The sequence below is a fragment of the Chelonia mydas genome, chromosome 14 (assembly GCF_015237465.2).
Source record: "Chelonia mydas isolate rCheMyd1 chromosome 14, rCheMyd1.pri.v2, whole genome shotgun sequence".
Classification (NCBI taxonomy): Eukaryota; Metazoa; Chordata; order Testudines; family Cheloniidae; genus Chelonia; species Chelonia mydas.
Window position 1 is genome coordinate 11,313,946 of NC_051254.2, and position 13,965 is coordinate 11,327,910.

Below are 13,965 nucleotides of genomic sequence, written 5' to 3' on the forward strand. Positions count from 1 at the left end.
ATAAGATTAACATACACGTAATTTTATTGCTGATGAAGGTTTTTTCCCCCATCAGCATTCCAGCTGTTTTGTGAGTCTGTGCTGAGTTAGTATACAGACTGGAAAAATTCTGCAAAACAGTGTTTACAAACATTCACATGAATTCTGAACAGCTCTTTGGTTCAACCATGTTTATGCCCCTTCTTGTTCATGAATATTCAAATGAACATGTTTTTATTTGCACAAATGGTTGGGAAGCGGCTAGTCTTGTAAGTATATATTCTCATGCAAACAAGAATATTCCTGAGGGAACAAAAGTGACGTTTGCTACTAACTGTCTATTATTCTCTTGTTTAAAAAGTTTCAGTCATCCAGTCAGGTAATAGAGACAATACCATGTGACCTAGGTTAGAAATCCTACCTGATAACACATAAGTAGCAAATAGGCAAAGAAAGAAACTTACTAACACACTATAGATTGAAATTTGTTCTCACAGACTTGTTCATTTGATATTAACAAAGAGCAAAAAGATTAGCAGAAAAAATCCAATGCTGTTTGTGAACAGAAAAAAAGGCTAAATTACTTGACTATTATTCACAATTAATAATTCCCGTAGTTCTGGTAATATGCCTTGATTCTGATTCAGAAAACTCTTGTTCTTAGCTTATTCATGAGGAAGGGAAAAGAATAAAAAACATTCTGATCTCTTGACAGTCTCTGAACCATATTCATTTTGCCTTAAAATATTCTCTCTCTTCTGCCACCTACAGAAAATTGTAATGTGTTAAGCATAGGAGTCTTTTCTTTCTTGTATTTTAAATTTCTTCCAAGAGGGAATACACATAAAAGACACATGAATGTATCTGTCTTAAAGGTGCATCAGCCGCATTGTCATGCATGACTTCAGTAGGGTAGGAAAATGGGTAACTAGAGTTGGCTATTGCATTCCCACACTGAAGGTCAGGATAGCCTTTGCTTTGCCCGTCCTGTAGTTATTACTTAGTCATGTACAGCTCTCTGCTGTCCCAAGAGTTAACTCACTTGAGCAAAGAGTGCAAGTGAAGATGTTAGAAGTTCACTTGGTCCAGGCAGGTTTCCTGCTGTCATTCAGACAATGTTTTCATAGTCTGTAGAGTGAGGTTATAATGTGTTTTCAGCCATCATAAGACAGCATGCAGGAAGCGGAGCTTCAATAAGCAGAGAGAGAGAGAGAGAGAGAGAGAGAGAGAGACAGACAGACAGACAGACAAAACACACAGTATTTCTATTAATTAGGTCAGTGTATTTCTTTACTTGTGCAATGAAATTTAGCATATGTAAACAAACAGAGGAGCCAGTACCACACTATTGTGGTATCTCCCAGCCATCATAAAGGTTTTGATGTAACGTGTTAATTCTTTGCTGGGAGAGGAATGAACAGACACAGACATTTCATCCTAGTTTGTCTACAATTGGGTTCCCCTACTAGGCCATAGGCTTCTGATTGGAGTGCCTCCATGTCTTCCCCGCACCAGAGCCTACCCTAGGCTTCATTCCCCCTGGGAACTCTTATCCTGGGAGATGCCTGTCCTGCTTTTAAACGAATACCCGAGGTATGAAATTTGGGGGGGTAGTGGGGGAAAGGGCATTTTTAAGGCTGTGTGTGTCCTCACTAACAAATGCATTTCCTATAACTAATTCTACTTCCCTGGCATCCACATATGAATGCATGAAGGTTTTTGTTGCTACAAAGCCCTTTTTGTTTTTCCTCCTTTATGCTAATACTCATATATTCTGACTGATTGCTCCCTCTATAGAAAAGCTTCTGCCAGCAACTTACAAAATCCTTTAGTGCCTTCACAGAATACCCACCTGCATGTGCACACTTGAATCTTAATACACTTAGTTAAAGATTATCCAAATACACTTAAGGAATACCCTGGCTCATGTAACTAGATATTGCTATTCACACCTAGGGACTGCAGACATATTGAATGGATATTAATATTTATGCTTATACACATAATTATTCTGAAACATGAAGAAAGATATGAAGATGTTATCCGATTATTGACCTAACAAGACCCAACTCCAAAACTAAATACTCTGTATATTTCAGAGCGTGGACTTAATTTGTGAGGTAGATGGGAGTTGCCTTCTCATATCATATCTCAGACAGTTTAGTATAAATGTAGTTTGAAACATTCCAGACTTTTAAAGCATGGCTAACATTTCAGCCACGACATTCCTAAGTGTTCTTTCTTGGCCTGGACATTTTTATTAGTTTATCCCTCCTGAGGAGTTCATTTCAAGATTTTTACCCATTTACATCAGGTTTATTCCTTTCCTGTTATGTGAATAATCAGACAGTATTGTCCTACTTGATATCTAGCTTTTCCAGCTACAGTTACTCAGTGCCTTCAACTTCCAGGCACTTAAATGAGTGCTGATGGTTCTCTGGCCTTTATTCATCCATGCACCATTCCAGAGCCCAGCACAGCAACAGAGTGGAAGTGACATGCATTCCACCTCCCCATACCTTTTCAGAATCCAGGGAACTATTCAGTTCCCAGTGCTGGTTAGGGCAGTCCTGAGGCTGCTCTAATTTGCAACTGGCTGACCAAGGTCTATCATAGGGTGACTCCACCTGGAGCGCTCCCCTGCAGTAGGCCTCAGCATGACAGATGCACCTGCCTCACTTTCCTCTTTCAGAGTCCCCCAGGTCAGTCTTAGTGCAAATGGCCCTTGTGTGGTGGCTATTTTATTTAAAAAAAAAAAAAAAAAAAAAAAGTGTCCCATGCACATAAATAGTAACAAAAGTCCCACAGCCATACCTAGAATTCCCCCCAGCATAGTCCACATAATACATGTAACTTACAGCCTGACCTCTCTCACCAGGCCCTGGCATAGCCCAGCATCCTTCATCACACCCCAGCTCTCCAGCGCAGCCCTCTCCTGTCCTTGTATCAGGACAATCACCCCAGGCCTTCCAACTGGAGTGCAAGCTGCAGTTCCCAGCAAGAACCCCCACAGCCCCTCTGCTGGGAGTATCCTTGCCAGGGAACCATGTATCACTTCCCTTGGCCTTCCCTTGGTTCCTCTAGGTCCAGCTCTCTGAGGTGTCAGTGGGTAAGTTACTCCACTGCTGCCTTGCCTTCAGCCCTCTGTGGCCTTTGGCTCTCGTTTAGAGTCAGCAGACTACTCCCTCTGCTGCTCTGCCTGCCTTCAGCCCTCTCCGACACTGGCTCTCTGGTTTGGGGATGCCAGCCAGCCCTCTTGCTGCTCTCCTACCTTCAGCCTTGTTCCAACCTTACAGTCTCCTAGCAGCCAATTCCTCCCTCTTCCCAGGGAGGGCCTGCAGAGAGCTTTCTGGTCTCTGCAGCTTGGCCCTAGAGACCTCCTCCTGTCTCCTGACTGACTCGGTCTCACTGCCCATTCATAGCCCCAGGTGCTACCATACCCTCTTGGCCAAATGGGAGTACTTGCTCTGGCACAGGGGAGCAGGACCTGCTTCATTTACAGGGCTCAGCCTTCCTTTGCGGCATTTGGGGTATAACCAGGCTACACATCCCCCTTTATCTCCCCAACACCCTCCCTATCCAGTAAATACCACACAAATTAAGGATTAAAGTTTGTTTACAGTGCTGAAAAAAAAAATACAACACAGATAATTATGATTGTTAATTTAAAAATCATGAAGACAGGAGCTTTTTTTAAACTCAAAATCAGTAACTTAGCCCTTGTTGGTAAATGCAAGAGTCCAAAATGGGAGGTCTTGCCATGATGTGAGGAAATGTATCTTCTGATCTCATATGCAGCAGTAAACAAAGTTCCATTGGATTAAAAGTAGCAATTTCCACTATTTTAACAAACTCATTCTCATGCAACTTACATTTGTTGTAGAGTCACATTAGGGAAAATTAAAGCCTATCAGTCCTAATAAAAAAAAAAAAAGAAGAAGAGAGAACGTTTAAGTTCAGAATTCCACCAGTTACCAAGACAATTAAATACACAGTTATGAACGAAGAACTAGAAATCTCTTGTCTCTCTGTACCCTCCTATCTGAGGATGGCGCGTGAGAGAGAATCACGAGACCTTTGTATAAGCAACATAGCATCCATTTCTCACCCGATGATTCTCTTAATCGTACTGGGAAAGTAGCAAGAGGGCTATTTCCCTCTGTAACCCCTTTAAGTCAGCTGCTCGCAGGTTTCAAGCTGGAAAAGATGGGCCAACTTAATCCCTGGTGTAATTCTAGTGGCTTCACTCAGCCTACTATAGGGATAAATTTGGACCAATCAACTTTTGCAGGTGAATAGCTTGATCAGCTTCTTCTAAAATGATTTTATCACAAGGAAATGTCACTATTTGTTAATATGGATAACTGCAGTTTGTAGATTCAATTTTTCTCAGTCCAAATAGAAGCACAAATTAATTCTTGTACTGAACATTTCTGGGAGATCTAAAATGAACTAAAATACACAGTCTGAGATAATTCAGCTGTACATTTGTTCAGGGCATGACATGGGTAAATAGTTGAACTCTGTATGACTTTGTATTTGGAGTGCATCCCTTATTACATATGTACCTATGAGTATGGCAAGTATTATTACCTATATTAGCTAGGGGAAAATATGCTAGTTTGTTAAGAAAAACCTTACACAGCAAGATAGTAATAAAAGCACAACAAGGGGAATCTGGACAGCAGGTTTTCTCTAAAAAAAGATTCCCCTGGATCATATTATATCCAGGTAATGAAGTCTGAACTTTAGAAACTTTCTGCTGTAAGGCCAACTACTGTAAAACTCAACTCAAGTTATTCTTGCAACAAATAAAAGAAAGACTTGTTGTTTTTTGTTCTTCCTTTGAAGCACAAGTAATGATGCAATCAGCTGAATTTTCTGTAGGCTGAGCATAGAGAGATCAGCTGTAAAGGAGCAATATATTTTGAAAGTTTAAAATAAAAAAAATATGTAAGATGAACTTTTACATAGAAAATGTTGGGTTTATTTTTAAAGCCTGATTGTAGTCTCTCTAACTGTGGACACATTCAGATCAAGTTAAGACGACAAATACTCACCCTACCTGCCTCACCAACGTTAAAAGCAAACGTAGATCATATCAAGGAGACTTACCCGCAGCATAAGCAATGTTAAAAACAAACCTCTGAATAGCTTTGGAAATAGCTTTTTGCTCATCACTATTTATCAATATGGGAACACCTTGTTTAAGCTCGGCTTCCCCTTATTCACATAGGGACATTACTTGCAATAGCACTACTTACAGAGTAAGGATGACAGGATCTGACCTAAAGGGATTTCATTTGAAAATATCTCTTGGGTTGTTATCCCTGGAGCAGTCAACCAATACTGCAGCAGTAATGGATGTGTCTCTCCCACTCACGTAAAGCAAGTAGCAGAGCTCTAAAATAAACACACACACACTCTCCCTGGTCCAACCAAGTCTGCGTCCGATTGCGTAATCTATTCGTTTTCCACTACAGACGCTAAGTATGTACTTTGGATATTTCCCGCTTTCAGACAGACTGCTCCTTTGATATCTGCGCATTTTGCAGTTTGATAGCAGCACCATTTCACTTGAGTTTATTGTGTGAAATAAACAAGAAAGGATATTTGAGATTGAAAATGGCAGTTTTCTAACTCAATTATACTGTCAGACTGTGGCTGGAGACCCTTTGCACGCTGATTCACTAGACAGCTACATAAGGTAATATAGTTATACACCAATAAAAGGACAGAATAGCAGATGGAAAATCTATTAAAGAGAACATCAGAGACCTGAAAACTGGTGCCAGTGATGCAGTGATGCCAATTCTGTAGCTAGATTGATGCTATAGAAAACTTCATGTCACTCTTTTGTCTCAGTAGCAGTGCTGGCAAAAGTTTATGCTTGAGGAGAAATTTCAGAGTAGCAGCTGTGTTAGTCTGTATCCACAAAAAGAAAAGGAGGACTTGTGGCACCTTAGAGACTAACAAATTTATTTGAGCATAAGCTTTCGTGAGCTACAGTTCACTTCATCGGATGCATGTAGTGGAAAATACAGTGGGGAGATCTATATACACAGAGGACATGAAACAGTGGGTGTTACCATACACACTGTAACGAGAGTGATCAGGTAAGGTGAGCTATTACCAGCAGGAGAGCGAGGGGGAAAAAACCAAGGTGGGCCATTTCCAGCAGTTAACAAGAACGTCTGAGGAACAGTGTGGGGGGGGGGGGGGAAATAAACTTAGGGAAATAGTTTTACTTTGTGTAATGACCCATCCACTCCCAGTCTCTATTCAAGCCTAAGTTAATTGTATCCAGTTTGCAAATTAATTCCAATTCAGCAGTCTCTCGTTGGAGTCTGTTTTTGAAGTTTTTTTGTTGAAGAATTGCCACTTTTAGGTCTGCAACCGAGTGACCAAAGAGATTGAAGTGTTCTCTGACTGATTTTTGAATGTTATAATTCTTGACGTCTGATTTGTGTCCATTTATTCTTTTACGTAGAGACTGTCCAGTTTGGCCAATGTACATGGCAGAGGGGCATTGCTGGCACATGATGGCATATATCACATTGGTAGATGTGCAGGTGAACAAGCCTCTGATAGTGTGGCTGATGTGGTTAGGCTCTATGATGGTGTCCCCTGAATAGATGTGTGGACACAGTTGGCAATGGGCTTTGTTGCAAGGATAGGTTCCTGGGTTAGTGGTTCTGTTGTGTGGTTGCTGGTGAGTATTTGCTTCAGGTTGGGGGGCTGTCTGTAAGCAAGGACTGGCCTGTCTCCCAAGATCTGTGAGAGTGATGGGTCATCCTTCAGGATGGGTTGTAGATCCTTGATGATGCATTGGAGAGGTTTTAGTTCTTGTCAACTGCTGGAAATGGCCCACCTTGATCATCACAAAAAAAGGTCTCTCCCCTCCCCCCACTCTCCTGCTGGTAATAGCTCACCTTACCTGATCACTCTCATTACAGTGTGTATGGTAACACCCATTGTTTCATGTTCTCTATGTATATAAATCTCCCCACTGTATTTTCCACTACATGCATCCGATGAAGTGAGCTGTAGCTCACGAAAGCTTATGCTCAAATAAATTTGTTAGTCTCTAAGGTGCCACAAGTACTCCTGTTCTTCTTGATGAGAAAGTTACATAGAAATCCTCAAGAGGCATTTTGCCTGGCTCTTAGGGAAGGGCAAGCAGTGAAATGTCTGAGTTGCTTGGATACCCACACGTCTTCAAAATGTGTGCACGTCCCCCACAAAAAACACATTTAATGTTACGGCTGCAGAGACAGATCAGTGGTCGGAGTGAGTGTTACCCTCCAGGAATGTTACAGGTGGGTTTTTTGTTTTTGTTTTTTTGTTTGTTTGTTTTTAAATTAGAAAACCATGAAATGCAAGCTAAGGTTGCAGGTCACAAAGCAGACATCCAACTATCTTCACTCTGCCCTTGTAGTGATCGCAGAGAAAATGAGAAACTTTATCCATAAGGAACATTTCATTGTATCAGCGATCACAATAACGAGACTGCCTTAATCGCTTCACTCCATAAATATAATTATCACCCATTCTAATAATAATGCTACTGAAGTGGCAGTTAGACGCCTAAATCCTTTTGTCAATCTATCCCTTAGTCATGAAGGGGTAGATTCACAAGGAATCATCTTTCCCCAGCTCGCACATTGCTCTGGGGCTTCGGCATCAGGAGACCTAGAGTGAGGCTGCACAGTGCATGTCCAAAGGTGGAAACAAGCAATTCCACCTAGGGAATTTGTACTGCAAAACATAGGCGTGGGGTGAGTTTAGGTGCCTACAGGGCTCCGTGCCAGCTGATCAGGGTTTGGGAATGCCAGTGGGGCCCAATTCTGGGATTTAGGCACCTAAATCCTTTTCTGAATCTAGTCCTAAGATTTTACACATTTTAGCCTCAAGGGAGTGGCCGATTATTAACAGCTAGGCAGGCATGGATTGTACCACCTCATGAAGCTGACAAAGCTGTTTTGCATGCAAGAGCCGAGAGAAAAATACTGTAAAAATGTCATCAAAACTACTGATAATCAGTATCTCGAGTGAGACTAGTCTATTTCTCTTTCTTCTTGACAACGAGGAATTGGGAGAGACACACAAAAATCTGTTTTACTTTCGGGTTCCTCCCAACCCCTCATGAGTCTTACTGCCAGAATTCAAAGGAAACAAGCCACAGACACAATTCATAGCACGCACAGGGGAAAGTGACTAGTTCTGAGGCAATGAGAAACGTTATAGTTAAACTCAATTCCTCTAGTGTAATCTGAATAAGTGGCTGGTTAGAGGGAGCATGTGACCTACTCAAACTCACTGCTCTGAATGTGGTGAAGCGCTCTCCCTCAAAAACCTTTCCTAATGATTTTGCAGTATGTCTGTTCACAGTGGATGGAAAGTGGGATTCTACAGACTGAGAGGTCACACAAATGCTTTGAAGACAGCAGTACAATTATAGTACTAGTAAGTATAGATTTGGTCATGCTTTATAATACAACTTGCTGTAATTATACCATGGTTACATAGCAATTACTGTGAAATTACACTATGGTTATGCTTCTTGATTCCTATAATTATCACTGATTCCCAGGACTGGAAAGTTCACTACATGACAGAACATAATTATAGTGTTAAGTACAATGCAGTTGGATTTTAATAGTGTAAGTATTATGAATAACTCCTTTGGAGTTATTTAGTTATGCAGTTAACTTATCAGCTATATCAATTACGTGCTGAAAAGCAAAACCACAGTGTAATTCCACTGTAACTGCAATGTAACTACAGTGTAATTACAGTCACTGTATTATAAAGCATTACTGTAAACAGTAATAAATTAGTAGAATGAGAAAATATGAATGGGCTATGTATGGACTAGTTTCTCTTTTTCACCTCTCTTTAGATGCAGATTGGCTTTATAAGTAATACAGAAACTTATCATGCTACCAGCTGCTTGCTCTCCCTCATATTCCTAACACACCACGTGCTCACACATAAAACTCCTCTCAGCTGTGCATGTCCCCTTAGGAAACAGGCGTACTCGTTCTTTTACCATGCCAGTTTCCACCAAAGCAGTGCAAGTATGAATGGAAAATACTGGTGTAATCTAAGAGTACCACTCTTTAGGTAAATACCTCAAGTTTGGCTTTTAAAGTGGAACTGGAAAAGCACCAAAAAAGAAATCACCTATTTTGTCTCTGGGCGCAAATATTCTCATCCGTTTTGAGACTACTCAGCTACAAATTTGTTAAACTCGCTTTGCCAAGAACGTTACAATTTTTGTAAATCTTCACCATCTGTTGCACCATCTAATTGCAGAGGCAAAACCAACATAATTCACTATCGTATCATAATAAAGTTAGATCAGTGATTTATACGCACTTGAATGTTCTTTATTCAGAACAGCCTGCATTTGTTAGCCTTTGCACCTGTTCCAGATACAAACTCAGACACAAAGCTGCTCTCCCTATATATACTGCACTCTTTATGTCAAACAGGAATTGTCTAAAATCAGCTACTGTATCACCATGCATGCAACCCCTATTTTACAGTGTAACAAATAGACAAGAAGCTACTAGGTTAAACTCTGCTATCTTGAAAAGTACATGAATAATTCAAATTTTCTATATAAATATTCAGCATTGTAGCCTCAGTTGTCATTCAAACAAAGGTTACAATCTCCAGCCTGATCTATTTTTTTTTTTGGAAGGTCAACCAAATCCTCTTAATTATACCCTCAATCTGATATAAATATTTTTTCTTAAAATCCAAATTTACAGGGACATTTCCTGTCCATATTTAAACAAGAGGACTCATACTGGTCTCACACCACAGTGTCACTCCACTGACTTCCATGGAATTACTACTCATTTACAACAAAGTGAAGGCAGAATCAGGTCCAGAAAGGTTTATCCCTGTCCAATGGGTTTAAATGAAAAAATTTATCGAACTAGTGTTTAAGTGCTGTACAAATAAATTGAAATGAAATGTAACAAAAGTGGGGAAAATACCCAGAAACTTCCCCAATGCCTACAAAGGAGAATGATGGGAAAATAAAAGAGGAAGAATTATAAATACATACATACATAACTAAATAGTTTTACAAAAAGGAAAAAAATAGTGGTTACCTACATTGTTAAGGTCAAATGCTCCAGAACCTCTGAGCACAAAACCCCCATTGGAGTCAATACAAGTTGCTTGTGTGGAATACCAGTAGGATTGGGCCCTATAAATATCAGCTTACCATATGCACCACAGAGCACCACAATCCAGCATGTATTCCTCCTCCTGCTTTTGTGAAAGGAAGGATGAGCAGAGTATATGTTTTGAGCGCAACTCAAATAAAACCATCCTCAATTTCTAACAAGGTAGACCATATACAGTACTTCCATCATTAACTTCAGAGTGGTCAGAGATAAACAGCCTGTATTCCTGACAACAAACAAAAGTGACTCTGCTCATTATGAATACGTTGAGCAAAACTTGTATTGTTACACAAACCTCCTCTGAGCATACCAGGTCTTCTCTATTGCTTGTTGATACAAACAAACACTGAGCTTTGGAATGGCCTTTTAAGCAAAATCAGACTTCTCACTTTTGAAAACATACCATGCTGACAAGATTGTATTTTAAAAAAAGGGAAAGCTAGGAAGAATTGTAATAGAAGTTAAAGATACTTACAAGCTAGAAGAGTGGAACCTGCAGCTAGCAACAACAGTCAGTTACAAAATGGCCACCTTAGGCAGAAGTAGTTTGGCTCTGCCAAATTTAAAGGGCTAACTCCAGAAAGGTATGGGAGGGCGAGTTCTTGCAAGTGGGCAAACCTGTGTTGTGGGGAAAATATGGACCAGCAAATCATCTCTGTTGGCATGTTCCCTAATCACACGACTATCCAGAACTAACCTGCAGAATAGGTATTTTTATTATGTTTCTGAAAATTAATTCTATGGAGAAAATATAAATAACTTTGTGAGGTTTACTGGAGATTTACATTCTAGACCATATGTTTAAAAAGAGCTCAGTCAGGTCTCCAGATGTATGAATTGAGGTATTATCTAAGTTTTTACATGCACAGTTTGCATAGGTTTCTTTTCTTCCTTTTTTGCTTTTGTGCAAGTAAAAGCTAATGGCCGCAACCCTGCAAAGACTATACCCATGCTCAGCTTTATGCATGCTGAGTAGTTCCCAGCCTTCTGGAGTATGAGCTGACCCACTGTAGTCACATGGAAAGACTCTTACATATGGTTAAGCACACGTATGAATCTTTGCAGGATGAGAGTCTTAGATGCTGGATGTTGTCCATACCAAAATGTACACCTAGAGAATTGTACCCAGGCTTGAACAACATGGCCTTCTAAGTCTATTATTGCCACACAATTTAATTAAGATTCCTCGGGTGTTTTTTCTTTATATTTTATTATGGTGAGGCACTTGTCTCTTATTTTTATAGCTTGATTTATAAGCCTTATAAAATTATTATTATTTCAAACCTGTCTGTAGGCAACATTTTACGTCTGGATTATTACCAATAAAGGATGGCAGTGCTAGAAGAGGATCTTCTCACACAAAAACTCATCTGGCAAAACTACTCATTCCTTTATTTAATAAATTAAACTGGGGAGTGAGCAGAATGCTGACAATAACAAGCAGGCGACAGAGCAAAATTTACCACAGAATTCTGCCAATGCACCAGCCTCCTGACTTCAATCCCCCCAATTCAGCATTATCTCCTTTGAATAGAGACTGCCAATCAGAGCTGGCTGGAGAATGACAATTCCATTTCACAACCACTTTTGAGGTTTCAAAATTTGTTTTGTTCTGCATTGAGGTGAAAATGAAATTTGTTGAATGTCTGAGGAATTGAATTGTGTCCAAATATCCATTTTCAGATGATTAAATCAAGTTTTCAGTCAGTCTCTGTCTGTCTGTCTCTCTGTCTGTGACTGGAGAGTGCACCCTAGACCTCAGAATTCTTGCCATCAAAAACTTTGTTTAAAGGGATATGTTTCAACAAGACAGCCCTATCGATGAATAAATGTGTAAAAAATGTTCCAACCATCTCTACTGCCAATTGTGTCAAATGGTGTGCCCCTAAACTATTTGCACAGGGGGATGTTAGTCAGTGTGTAACTCAGAGCTCAAGCAGCTAAAAGACCACTCGCCTTTTCCTCCTATGTCCTTTTATTTATTTATTTTAATTAAAAATTGGCAAAAAATGTCAGGCCATTAAATTTGAGCAGCACTGAAATAATCAATTCCCCAGGAATTTGGCTGGCCAGCTAGCCACCCCCTTCATCCTGGGGAAGCATACATCTATGATTCTATGATATAACCCCCTCTAAAAGCCCTCTCAAACAGACATCTTTTGCAGTGTGTCTGGAAAGTCACCAAATGCAGCCTATTTTGGAACAAGGGAGAAAATAAGGCCCAGAGTCCTCACAGCGAATGCCCTGCCAGCAAACCCCTCTCTCTTATAACTATAGGGATTGAGCTCAAGCATTTCTGCTGACCACAGCTGTGGCTGTATGGCATGCAAAAGGTTGAAATCAAAATGCAGTGTTTCAATTGACTGGAATTGAAAAAAAAGTGGATTGTTGGGTTGCATAATTTTTCAAGATTTTGACTTTTTGTCTTGATTTGAGATGGGGAAAATCTCAATTTTTTTCCCAGTCCAGCAAAACCATTTCCTGCCCAGCGCTACTTGTGAGCCAGATCCTACACAATCCCAAGCACTTCCTCATGAAGAGCTGAGCACCCTCAACACCTCACTGAGTTGAAGGTGGTGCTCAGCACCTATTGGAGATGGCTTTCTGAGCAGCTGATTTACTTCTTAATTAAGCAAGACAATAAAACTTTATATAATATAATAAAAAAATAGTCCCCATGTAGCTAGCCTTGATTATTCATTTTACAGTTTGCGCTCACTGTGAGCCTTCATCAATAGACAGTACCTGAGACCTAATTATAATTATTGTGAGTTATTTGGCATTATAAAACCGAATTGATTAAGGAATGACTTTGACTGAGTTCTGAATATAGCTTTGCATTCGTCTGTAAGAAACAGAGAATTCAAATGCAATTACTCCTTGAAAAGCTAACTTTCCATTATGCATATGTGGGGCCAGAGTCTCACACCTTTAAACCCATTGAATAGTAACTTACTTTTTTGGGCAGTCCCGTTGAAATACACTGGATAATTTGTGGAGTAAATTACTAAAGCTACAAAACCAAACCAATCAATCAAACTTAAAACCATAACGGATGTAATCCTCACCCCACTGAAGTCAATGGTGGTTTTACCATTGTCTTCAGTGGGGCAAAGATTTCACCCAGTGTTTTTCCACTTCTTTTAAAGAGTCCTTTATAATTTCAGCAAAATGAATCTAGTGGTATTGACACCAAGGGGTAGAGGACAGCCCACACTTGCCCACTGGTCTTGTACTTTCCAATTTGTTGTCCACTCCTGCCCCGTAGAAAGTTAATGGCAACATTTGCATCAACTTTTATGGGAGCAGGGGACTGGCCAATGAAGTGATAGATTCCAGACTCATGAGATTCTTTAACTGATCTCCCTTTTATTGGGTTAGGCAACCAGCATTGTTACCAATAAACAAATATTTAATTTAAGCAGGCAGCATTGTCTAGTAGACAGAGCCTTGGGCTGGGAGTCAGGAGACTGGAGTTTTATTCTTGGCTATGCCACTCATGTGCAGTGTGACCTTTGGCAAGTAACTTTACCTCTCTGGGCCTCTATCCCCATCCCACCCTTGATTAACTTATTTACATTATAAACTGTTAGCGACAGGTGCTGTCTCTGACTAGGTGTTTGTACTGTGCCTGGATCAAAGGGCTCCAATCTCAGTTGAGGTCTCTAGGTTCTATTTTAATGCAGCTAATAATAAAAATTGATCTTTGTGAAACATTGAGTCTTTTGAAAACAGGAAGCTGCAAGTTCAGGGGTAGTTTCTGTGCCCCTCCCCTTTTTTT

At 40.1% G+C, this 13,965-nt stretch overlaps 1 long non-coding RNA gene across 2 annotated transcripts in view; it reads right to left on the minus strand.

Annotated features, from left to right (window-relative positions):
• LOC122462909 overlaps nucleotides 1–10,790 on the minus strand; it is a 29,471-nt gene extending 18,681 nt beyond the window's left edge. Inside the window, exon 1 of one of the 2 annotated variants that reach the window (XR_006285806.1) lies at nucleotides 10,660–10,790. This is a non-coding gene — a long non-coding RNA (uncharacterized LOC122462909). The remainder of the gene's footprint in view (nucleotides 1–10,659) is intronic. The other variant, XR_006285805.1, reaches the window with a different exon arrangement.
• Nucleotides 10,791–13,965: the final 3,175 nt, after the last annotated feature.